Source organism: Rhagoletis zephyria, unplaced genomic scaffold (genome assembly GCF_001687245.7).
Source record: "Rhagoletis zephyria isolate East Lansing unplaced genomic scaffold, Rhagoletis_zephyria_1.1 Rzeph_scaffold_03560, whole genome shotgun sequence".
Lineage (NCBI taxonomy): Eukaryota > Metazoa > Arthropoda > Insecta > Diptera > Tephritidae > Rhagoletis > Rhagoletis zephyria.
In genome coordinates this window covers 1-12,633 of record NW_016160643.1, presented here as the reverse complement: position 1 = coordinate 12,633, position 12,633 = coordinate 1, and the positions used below count along the sequence as shown (strand labels likewise).

Here is a 12,633-nt window from a genome sequence, read left to right as displayed (position 1 = left end):
ATTTTTTTTTCGCGAACTTTTTGCTTAATTAGCAGCCATTTGATACTCCTGGATTTCATTGTAATTATTTGAGCTGTACATAAGTATGCATTATCCGTGTAAGCGCACATACAAACATATGTATGGTACGTCCACATATATTGGTTATAAATTTAATACAACTGTTGATGTATTTGTATTCGTGCCATCTAGAGTCCGATTGCAATTTTTTTTCAGGTACCGATGTCGATGCCGATTAATCGGCTTATGAGGAAAGAATCGTCCGATATCGTTGCCGATTCCATAAAATATGACAAATGACATTACATACATACACATGTATGTACATTAAAGTGGTCCAATTCTTGTATGAGAAAAAAATTTTCATCCTAGAAAACGGGGTACCCTCTTAGTTTTCTCCTTTTAATATTTGTAACATCCATACCAATTTTCAGTTGTCTACTGCCACAAATACAGGGTGCTCAGTGACCTTGAAATGCGTTAGTGGATCGCTGTGAAACTGGCAAAAATATTGGTGCTTTTTAAAAAAAAGGTGCTGTTGCCATGACAACTGAAACTTGTGATATTTTTTTAGATAATTTAAATTTGAAATGTTCTTAGGTTACTTAACCAATTGATGGATTAATATATGTACACAATACTTCTAGAGTATGAGCATCATGAGCATCCTTTAACTTTATACTTAGAAACGTAAAGTTTGGTACCAGCACCTCTTTCGGCAATAGGAAAAATTTCGGAAGGTTCCCCAAACCTTATCGTGGAAAATAATTTTTTGCACCACTCTAATGTAAAAAAAAATAAATAAAATAAATAACACATTTATCACACTTATGTATATTACCTAAAACACTTTTCTAAATGGTGCTAAGCAATAAATATTTAGGAACATAAAATTTCATTTTGTTTTGTGCTAAAATACACTGTTTTTATTCAATGCATAAGAACTTATATGCTAGGTATTTATGTACATAAAGATAGTGGTCCACAAAATAAAAGAATTGCGATATTTTGACCGGCTTTGGCATTTGGCATTTGTTTTTTGTTTATTTAATTTTTATTATTTTTTTTTTTATAAAAGTCTAGCTGGTATACAACAAACACCATATAAATTCAGATTTCAAACTTTGTACAAAAACTAGAAAAATTCTGCTTATTTTCACCAAAATTTCAAACTTTTTAATCATAATTTTGGTATGCAGATTTGTAAACCATTTAATTCTAGTCGAACATACTTTTGTATGGCAAAAACATGAAACACCTCCAACCAAAAAAAAATCATTTTCGTGAGCTGCCCGCTAATATTTTTTTTAATTTGGCTGTTGTCTGTCGCTTCACCTGAACATATGAAAAGAAATTCCAAATAATCGGCGAAAAAAGGCCGATGCCGATGCCGATACCGATGCCGATGCTCAATTTTGTGCCGATACTAGCCGATGCCGATTAATCGGTCGGACTCTAGTAACATCATTGGATTTCATAATTGTCCATGTATATGCATTAATTGGTCGCTTGTGTTGGCCGGAACATGTTCTTGTATGCTCGTTGCCTGGCTGAGCGGTTGTAGTTTTAATGAGCTACTCATTAAATGCCATGTCAGACACTTACAATTGCATGCACACGTACATGCATACAAAAGTAAAAAGCTGTATGTGCTGAGGTATGCAAACAAGCGCATTTACATATTTAATGAAAAAGAGAAATTATGTATTTACATATGTCCAAAAAATGAGCGAACACGCGCGCATACTTAAAAAAAAAAATTTCGCATTTACTTAAAATAAATTAATTTTTACCTGATAGGCTTGCTTAAAAATTAATAAAAGCGGCAATTCTGGAGAAATTTCTGTTCTTAGCATATCGTCGATGGTTGTGAAAAACCGCCCATCGACCAATTGCAAAACCGCCTATCTTACCGCACTCAAATTTTTCAGGAGCGCGAAAAAAATGGTTTTTCTTTGAAGGCATTGCCTTGATAGGCGATATTTTCTCTAGCTATTATTTTTAACCGATTTCACAAAAAGGAGAAAGGTTAAAAATTCGTCGGAATAAATTTTTTTCTGGATGCTACCGCATAACTTTGGCCCACGTTAACCGATTTCTATAATTCTTGTTTTAAAGGAAAAGTGTTACCTCACTGGTGATCCCATATTAATTTGGTCATGAAGAAATTAACGGTAATCTTAAATTTTTGTATGAGAATTGAAGTCGGTTTTATTTTTTGCTTAAAACCTACTTGTACTAATCTGTTGTTTTAATAACGATTTTTATGCATAAATCTTGATGCCTGAAGTTAAGGGTTACCAAGTCTCATTTTTGTCACAACTGCGATTTAGGCGGCTTGGCAACTGGTCGATGGGCGGTTTAGAAAAAAAATAATCAATGATATCAATTTCATGCAATTTTGCTGAATAAAGTCTTCAAATTTTGTTCAACACGTTTATTGAGATTGACGCCGTTTCACAAAAGAAAACTCACACAAAAGAAAACTCAATAAAATTGTTTTTAGTCCAAGTAAATGTCAATAACAAAATACTTAAGGACGAGTGCGCCTTCAAGTTAATATCTAAAACAGAACTTAAGCAAAAAAAAAAACAACAATAATCGCATGAACAAGACTAAATAGCAACAAACAATTTAGTCGGGTGAACATAAGCGAAAAAAGTTGAAAGGGCAACAACAGTTTACAAGGCGAATTTAGCTCTGTGGATAGACCACTGGCTTTGTAATCCAGAGTCGCTGATTCATATCTCAATGATCTGGGTAAAAAGATCTGATTAGGAGATGTGTTGATCTATCGGAAATTAAAAACTAAAAAAACGGCCTCAAGCTATGGAATATATTTATTAATAAAGTTATTAGGCCAAATAAATAACAAAAGAAATCGAACATATATATAGAGTTTACTCACGAAAACTTATACTTGTTGAACAAATCGTTTGAGGTTATTGTATTTTTTCTGCCTAGCGCCTAAAGGTATGCAGCCTATAATTTCTTAACTAAGCCAATGTGCTAACCAGCAGTGAAATTCTGACAATTGCTACGCAAAATTTTGGTCGCCAAAATTCTCTAAATGAAAAACAATGGGGAGTTTCACAACTTATTACGAATTGACAAGCATTGCAACAAATGGAAATAAATTAGCGTTTTAATTTTTCGATATTTGCGGTCAATAAGGTGCACAAAAACATTGATTTGAACGTATTTGTGTTTCTTGCATTATTATAATGAAACAAATCTTGATATAATTTCAGACGCCTAACAGTTCAATCTTCTTCTAAATGTAGATTTTTTTAATTCAGGGTAACACAGGATTTGGTGCCGAACAAATTTTGTACCAAAGAAAATTGGACTAAAAATTATATATTGATACATTTCGTACTAAAATAAAGCATAAAAATTTTGGTGCCAATTTTTTTTTCTTTATTTTGGGTAGTGAAAAATTTGCGCTTCCAATTAACGGTTTTAGATTAATAATTGTTTTTTTTTAATTTCGCGTAATAAAAATTTTTTACCAAACAGTTTTAATTAAACATTTTTTTATTAAAAGATAACTTACAAATTTTAGTGCTACGTATAATTTTTTTAACTTTCTGTAATAAAAAAAAATTTCATTAAAATTCCTTACGAAAAAATTTTGTAGTAAAAAAGAAAACGACCCTTATTTTTAGCGAAGTTTCGTACAAAAGTGAGTACTAAAGGATATTTTAATTATTTTGTACTAAAAAGGTACGAATTTTCGTGTACTAAATTTTTTTCTACTCATAGTTTTTAGTTTTATGTAGTTATGTGTACACAAGTATTTTTTTTTTGCTTGTTCTGGGCAGTAACTAATTTGTAGCGAACTTTCGTATAAAACGTAGTTCTAAAATATATTATGTGCAACTATTTTGTACGAATTAAGTACTTATTTTAACATTTCTTAGCTCAAGGAATTGTTCGCATTGCGACAATTTTAAAGACTCACGTTCATATCTATTACGTATCCAATTGCTTTAGTACTCAAAGAATTTAGAGCGAATCTTACAAACTTAAGCCGTTTTAAATATAAATTTTGTTTCTAATGTATGTAAATATGTATAAGTTTGCCGTCTGTCTGTTGATTAGCTAACTAGATTGTCTGCACTTATTATCTTCATCTTCCTCGGTCTGTGCTCACAGGTGTCAACTAGCTGATTGTCAGCTTTTCAAAATCCAATTACATTGTCAATTGTTGAATTTCGCCGCCGAGCAAAAGCTAAGACGTTGCAACTCTTATCTCCTTCTCTTCATCATTTTACAAGAGCTGCATGCCACATATGGCGCGTCCAATCATATCATTTATCCGACACAACAATAACAACAATGAGATTATGCGAACAATGGATTCAACTTGAGTGTTGTTGCTTAAATCACTCATATTATGGAGAATTTGTGTGTGTGTGTGTGTGTGTGTGGGTGTGTGTGCGTGCTTAGCAAATCCTTNAGACACAACAATAACAACAATGAGATTATGCGAACAATGGAATCAACTTGAGTGTTGTTGCTTAAATCACTCATATTATGGAGAATTTGTGTGTGTGTGTGTGTGTGTGGGTGTGTGTGCGTGCTTAGCAAATCCTTTTATGCATGTGTGAGCGTCTCAAAAGGGCTGTTGGGTTTTAAATGTCCTTCTTCTACTTGCTTCGGTTGGTGATAATCAAATGTAGTTGGCTTTTAGGCGCGCTTCTAGCTATTTATATGCTTGCCTTCTGGCACTCCAATTCAACTAGGAAACTGATCAAGAGCTCAAGCGCTCAAGCGCTATATTAAGCCTGTCTATCAGTGTTCTGTCTATCCGTCTGCCTGTCCATCTGTCTTTCTGTTTGCCACTTTGCATAGTTACATGCGCATATGCAATTGTATGTATTACTGACAGCTTTTCAGCGTTGACGTTTATGCTGTTACACTTGCACACTCTTTGAATTTTTTGCCTTCCCCTCGCTAGCAGTCATAAGCATAATTTGCCCACATGAATGAGGCACGTGACAGCGGTATCTATGCGCCTCCTCACTAATTTCTTATCGTTTTTCATATTGTAGCTGTGCCCTTTCTTTTGTGTGCCTTCTTTCGCAACTCTTTCGCATAACACCTCTGCCATTGGATATTTATTTTGCAATATTCTTCGATTATAATCGCCAGACATAACAGCTGTGCCACGTAATATGTATCTATATATATATAAATAAGCTTTAAATTACAAATTATTGCATACTTGTAGGCGTTGCAGAGCCCGAATGCGCAGATTTTCCTCCTTTATGGAAGCTGTTAAGTTTGCAATTGAATATCGTGAATGGGCTAAAATTAATAAAAAAAAAACACTGTGTTCGCTGCATAGCAACAGCTGAGACTTGCTTTAAAGTTTTGCGCCCAAAATTATGCCACACTAATTTTCTTAAAGCAGTGCTCTTAGCGAAATGAAGACATTTAAATATTTGAATAAAATTGAGATTCAAGTGTTACCATAAATTATGTATAGCATACTTTCCGGCTGATTTACATAGGCAATTAGTAAATTAAAATTAAAATTAAAATTTATTAAAAATAATTTTTAAATATTTTATTTCAAAGCATAAATGTTTACAATCGTTTTTTTTTTTAAAAGCTTCTGTGTGTCTTTTATTTGCCATTGAAACTAATGGTGATTTTTCTCCTCTACCAGAGCAAAAAAAAATCTTTGTCCTTACAAATTTCATGGACTGCAGTTGTCTAAAGAAAGCTACATACATAGATTTTATTTTTATAGATGTTATTTACTTCACATTTCTGTTGCTTTTACTAAAATTTTCACAAAAAAAAGCATAAAGTTTTACTATGGAAAACTATTCACTTAACACATTCATTTAATACTTGTTACTTTTACTAATAACTCTGCTCATTAGCTTTCTCTAAGCGACTTATAAGCAGTTGAAGTTACATGGAATTTATATTTTAACAAGAATCCATTAAGTGCGGTGATATGCAGCTGTAGATATGCAACAAGTATAAGCTGGCGCTACACTTCATCCTATTTATTCGCTGAAAATTTGCATGAAAATGCAAGCCGCTGAAGGCGTCTGATCTCCTGTTGGAAAACTTAATACAGCAACATTGTATTTTTCTTTATTTGCTTAAATTTCTTTGAAAATTGACTTAGCAGGAAAAGAAAGAGAGAGAGAGAGATGTAAGTATAGGGCAGGAAAAGTTTCTAGAAAATATGAGGAGATGCAAATTAAAAAATAATTTTGAGCTTGGAAGGAACAGTACGCTGAGTTTAAAGTAGGTTAATTTTATTTTAAATCGTATTTCTTAAACAATTCGAAATGTTTTTCGGGTGTCAACATGCTTCAAAATTTGAATCGAAATTTTGCTGACCCAGATACAATTTTGTTTTATTATATGTTAGGATTAAAGTACTTGAAACACACAAAGAAATATTTTTGGCTGTAAATTTTTTGCTTTTACAAATATCTTTTGCTCTCAAAATATTTTTGAGAATGGAGATCAATTTTGTAGGTTTAACATAAATATTAACTTTCATGAAAATATACCGCAAAACCTTTGAACTATCCTTGCGCACTACGTTTTTTTTTTAATTTTTTTACAAGGAAATTAGTTTGAACCTAAAATTTTTTATGCTGACAACTTTTGTTGCCTAAAAGCGTTTTTGTTTTAAAAAAATTGTTTTTTTTTTTTTAAATAATATTTTTTCTTTAACAAAATTTTTCGCTATAACTTTTCTCTTTAAAACATCCCTTTTTTGCCTAGAAATTTGGAGAAAAGCTTTTGTCGCCCGACGTTTATTTATGTAGATTTTTAACAAGGAAAATACTTTGTAGAAATTCATGAAGCTTTAATATATTGTGTTGACATTTTTTCATATGTTTTCTATACTTTAAGACTGCAACTTCTTGGCTATAAAAATTCATATTTCGTTTCTTCAAAAAACATTTGAGCTACATATACATTTTTTTTTTCTACACGTTGTGTTTGATAAAATTTGAACTATCTACATTTTTGTTTGTCATAAATTTTACTATGGAATTTTTGCATCCAGTCTTTTTAAAGGAATTCTTAGAAAAATTTTTTAACTGAACATTTTGTAGAATTTCGCATTGATTCAAAAGCACTGATTACCTCTAGGCGTTCAATGCCACGCATTTTTTTTTCACAAAAAATACAAAGCCGCGTGGCCACATAAAGCGCTCATGTCAATGCATGCCTCACAGCCTGGCTTTTGCTTGCAACTCACAACACGAATACATAAACGGATGGTATTGAACGGTTGACAGTTAGGCACAGCAGCAGTGCTACAATAAAAGAAAATGTAAGCGCTAAAAGCAAAAACAGAGACGAAATTCATGCACAGCCTGATTTATTTATCAATTTGTGGCTGTCATATGGAACACGCGATGAAAATGCGACAAAAACACACACACAAAAGTCACAAGACAACTAACAAAAAAAACTTGTTTTTTCGCGTGCTATCAGCAAAACTTGGTATGCCCACCCGCAGTTTCTGCTCTTCCTCTTCACTCGCTGTGCTATATTTTGCAATTCTCCCCTTTGCCGACATATCCTTTTGTTCAGCTGTTATCCTTTGTTCACGCTTGGCATTTCATTGCCTACAGCTTTTGCTGTTGCTTTATTTTTGGTCAGTCACTTGTAGTCGCTTTCGGCCGACTCGTGCGCCCCTCTGCGCTGTCATTATGTTTGTTTATGCAAAGATGGTTGCACTTATCGTTTGTTGTATCGTTTGTTGTATGGCTAGCCTTTTTCAATGGTAGTTCATGAGGCCACTTTCGCTTCCGTGGCACCGCCTTGCTTGTTTAACTTTTGCTCCGAAATCAATTAAAATTGATTTTAATTAAAATGCGTGCGTCGTGGCCATGATATGTACAGAGGTAGAGCGACAAGTAAATGTTTGCAGATATACCGAAAAAGAAAATTTATTCTAAATGAGGAAAGCTGGATGGGTTGTGTGACCTTTAAAGAAAAAAACATTTTTGGTTCGATTGGAGAATTTTCCTTATAGACTGAGGCTCATCGCGGGCCGAGTGGTAATGAGAGTGGCAATTGTATAGTGATAGTAATGATAACCTTAAGGGTATTGGTAATGGTAATGTTAAAGCTAATGATAATGGGAATGGTAAAGCTAAAAGACATGGTACTGTTATTGGTAATGGTAATAAAGAAAATAGAAATGGAAATGGTAATGTTAATGGTAATAGTAAAAGTAATGGTTATTGTAATGATTATGATGTTGGTAATGATAATGGTTATTGAATACTAATGGTAATGGTAATGATAAGGAACCGATTAAGACCCTTTGATGTGGTGTATTAACTAAGCCTAAACCAAATTTTATAAGCCGTTTGATAATTGTAGAAAAAATTGTATATACTGGGGCTCAATACGAAGCGGTGGTGGTAATTGTAATAGTAATGGTATTGGTTATATTAATGGTAATGATGATAGGAATAGTAATAGTAATAGAATAGGGTACTGTTAATGCCAATGGTAATGATAGTGGAAATGGTAACAATAATGAAATAGAAATAGGAATGTTAATGGTAATAATAATGGTGATGGTAATGGTGATGGTATTGTCAATGGTAATGGTTATGATGGTGGCAATAATATTCGTAATTGTTTACTAACTGCAGTGGTAAATTAATGGTAATGATAATGATAAGGACCCGATTAAAACCCCTCCTATTTGAATTATAAACTAAACCTAAACCGTATTTTATAAGCCGTCTGAGAATTGACGAACAACTTTTAACGAGCGAATTATGAGCAGTTGAAGTAACAACCTGCTACAGTATTTCGTTTTTGGTACCTTACGCTGGAGTTACACCCACACACACATTTTCTCAGTTGACTAAGTTTGAAGTGCAACTAAGTAGATTTAAGGCCTTCCTTTACGTAGTCAACAACTACAGTACAACAACAACTACAGTAGTCAACAAAAGTCAAACACGCGCGTTTTTCCGTTAAGTATAATGCAAACATTAAGACTTAACAAAGAAAATGCTAATCAGCAACAAATACTTGATCGCTTATAAGCTAGTACTGGAAAAGTCTTAAGTGCACTTTGCGTAAACAAACGGTGTACTTCAAGTGGCACACAATTAGGCGCGCTAACTTGTTGTATTGAAGATTTTATAATGATTTAAATACCAGAAGTAAACAAGTAAGAAATTCAGAGTTGAAGTTGAGATGTATTGAAAAATTTTCAGTGTCACTGAAGGTAAGCTTATAGAAGTAAAGAAGGAGGAAAGTAAAGCTGGAAGGACTGATATGAAGGTCATTATGAAAAATAAACCTACTCGCTTGATCTAAAGGTTTTTATGATGCCGAGTAAAACTTAATATTTAAGTAAAAAATATTTGTCATTCAAAATTAATTTAACGAATATGATACATCTATGCCATTCTATCTCTAGAGTGTATTGTTTTATAATAAAAACCGCCGAAGTCGGCATAATATTTTGGGAGTGGGGAATAAAGATTCTTTTATTAATTTTTTTTATAATTATCTATAGAAACCGTTAAGCGAGATCTGCTAAAATTTGTATTAAGTCCCCATCCTCGATCATTGAATACTAATTCCAACAGAAGAGTTCAATATTAAAAATTTCATACTAAGGTAAGGTAAGGCAAGTAGAAAATGTAGGGTTCGCCAGCTTAGCTTAGACGTCTTTTATTTCTGTTCACAATGGAGCAATGCTTAATATGCTTGATTGAAGACAGCTCCCAACTAACTTACATTTGTGAGTTTTATAATATTTTTCGAACAAAGCTGCAAAGAGAATTGCATTACTTTCCGGCTTGAACAGAAAAGGAAATGAAAACACTACGAAGTGATATACTCCAGCGCTGCAGCGGCTGCCGCTAGTGAGTGGATGAGCAAGTGAAGAATGAAAGAAAAGGGCACATACATATGTTGTAACTAAATAATAATAACAAAAAACACAAGGTGTTAAGAGAGTTAAACGACATAGTAAAAAGCAAAAGAAAAATTTTAAAAATATTCGATAAAATATACATATAGTACTGAAACACAATTTTTGCAGCAGGTTTAACTTACACAAAGCACAAATGTAGAGCAAGAACCACAACATCAATATAACAACAAAAAAAAACCAATAAAAAGTACGAAGCGAAATGTAAAACAAAAACCAACAGAGCAACAATAAATTGCACTTAGTTTCATATCAATGCGCACAGAGGTAGCTTGCTTGTGAACTTCCGGTAGCAGCAACGCTGGAGAGAAATATTTTTATTTTTATTTACTACTTTTTATTATTTTTTCTTTAGTGCTTTGTCACATGCATGTTGTTTTTCTGGAGAGTGTGCGTGGGATTAAACCAATAATTCTAAAACATATGTAGGAAGGTATGGAGGATAAAGTAGGCAGCTAGTCACCTTTAACAATTTAGTTGCAACTTGCAATTCCGTAATGGAGTAAAAGGAAGCTGTGGCAGCGAGGGAATGCCAATGAAAGGCAGCTGAGAGTGTGAAGACCGTAGGATAGGTTTGGAGGTCTTGCTAGACTAGTGAGATGAAAAGCATAGGGCAGGAAATTTGGTCGGTTGAAGGACAGTTAAAAAAAGGAGGTTAAATCGTTGAACAACGTAGCAGAAAAGCTAATAAACAAAAAATGATTCTGAAAAAAGAAGCCTCCTATAGCAAGAATCGAAGCTACTTGGAGCAGAAAAGGAGAGAAATTCCTTATAAATATATATGCAGTTCAAAACTACAAAGGAAAAGACAATGAATATGCGAAAAATGGAATAAACAGAAGGAGAAGTTGCAAGGTAATTTATTAAGAGCGAGGAGCAGGATATGTAAACAAGAACTGGCAATAAAAGAGGAGCAAAAGAGGATAAGGTGAACAAGCAGGAAAAATAAGATATAGATATAGGAAACAGGGTAGATTGAAAGTCACAGAAAACAAGATCAGTAAAATAGTAAGTAGAGAAGGATAATGTAAGAAACGAAAGAAAAATGTGGAAACGATGAATGAAACAAATATAAGAGGGAAACTAGCAGTAAAATTGGAAGAAAAAATGATTAACAAACGTAGTAGAAAAGGGCAAATATAAAAGCAAGATAGGAACAGAGGAGAGGACAGCAAGAAAAGTAGCAAAATGTATTGAAACTTGAAAAATCGAAAACGCCTTATCTCAGAGAACTTTTCAAGAAGGCCCTATCTAAAAATTAGGACGTTTTTGAATAGGCAGCTGAGAAAGGTTGTTTTTGAATAGAATTCTCATATGGGAGGCTCTTCGTTCAAACTCTTGAAAAGTGTTATGAGATAGGGCGTTTTTGAATCGGCTGCCGACATAGGTCGATCATCCACTCAGCCGTCGAAATAGAGTGGCAAACAAGGAAAACAATAAGGTTGATAGAAACAATGAAAGCTATGGGAAGAAAAGGCCTTTTTTGATGAATTATATAAATTGTGTAATGAACGGGTTAGAAATCACAGACGAAAATCAGGAGCTCAAAAGGCAGTAGAAAGCAGTCTAAAAAAGAAAATACAAGGAGAAATTAGTAATAAAATTAGTAAGAATAAAAATAAGTAACTGGTTCGAAAAAAATTATTTTTAAAGGTATTATAAAATACGGAAATAACACCGTGAAAAGTTTTTGGCAAAAAAGGCAAAAATATCAAAGGAGTAAAGGTGACAAATGAGAAGAGTAATAAATGGAGAAAAGAGACATTAAAAATGACAGATCAAAGAAAAGAGAAAACGGGAGGCGAAAGGCAGTAGAAAACGGGCACATAAGAGGTTTCTGAAAAATTCCATAAAGCAGGAATTTACAAGGTTTTGGAATAAAGGGGACAAAGGGCAAAGAAATGAGAAGTGGAACGAATAAAGATGAGCTGGAAAAGAGGGGACGAGTTTTCTTTTAACAATTAATAGAAAACGGTTTTATAAAAAAAATGTATGTAATAAAGGGGATAAAAAGGATAATAAACGGAGACAAAAAACATAAACATAAATCGAAAAATAAAATTATATTGTATGTATGCTGTCATATGCAAAGAAAAATACATAGTGGTAAGTACGCTAGGGTGATCCCATAATATAAAGAAAACCGAACATTTTGGAATTTCCTGCTGCCACCTCACGGAATTGTGGAAAATGGAAAAAAGCCATGCGTATTTTTGTATTTTGAAATCAGTTAATATCTACCCTGGCGTATTTTTCTATAGGTTTGACACCTAATTTTTAACGTAAGATATTTACTTAATTTAAAATACTCAAAATCTTAAAAAATTTTTAAATTTGCGTCTAACATATTCTTTGTATAGAATTCTGATGTACTGAGTAGGCTGATATTTGTGAGTAAGAACATCCCTTGTGAAAAAATTGTTAGTAAAATTTTAAAGTTAAATAAGCATCATAGTTTAAGTTTTTGAAGATTTATGAAAGGAGCCATTCTTGTTCGATCATAAAGTATTTTGTTTTACGATTTTATAACAATGCCATGAACACGAATCTTTATTCTGATATTGCTCAGTTCTGGGGGTGAGGCTGGGATACAAATTTGGACCAGCCTAATGTGCACACACCGACAAACTCGCATGTAATCGTGTATCAACCGTTTTACATTTCATATATGC

At 33.1% G+C, this 12,633-nt stretch overlaps 1 long non-coding RNA gene across 1 annotated transcript; it reads left to right on the top strand.

Annotated features, from left to right (window-relative positions):
* Window positions 1-2,040: 2,040 nt before the first annotated feature.
* On the top strand, window positions 2,041-12,113 carry LOC108369236 (uncharacterized). Its single transcript, XR_001848470.1, has 3 exons — window positions 2,041-2,156; window positions 11,252-11,254; window positions 12,101-12,113. It is a non-coding gene; the product is annotated as an uncharacterized LOC108369236 (long non-coding RNA).
* The last annotated feature ends 520 nt before the right edge of the window (window positions 12,114-12,633 follow it).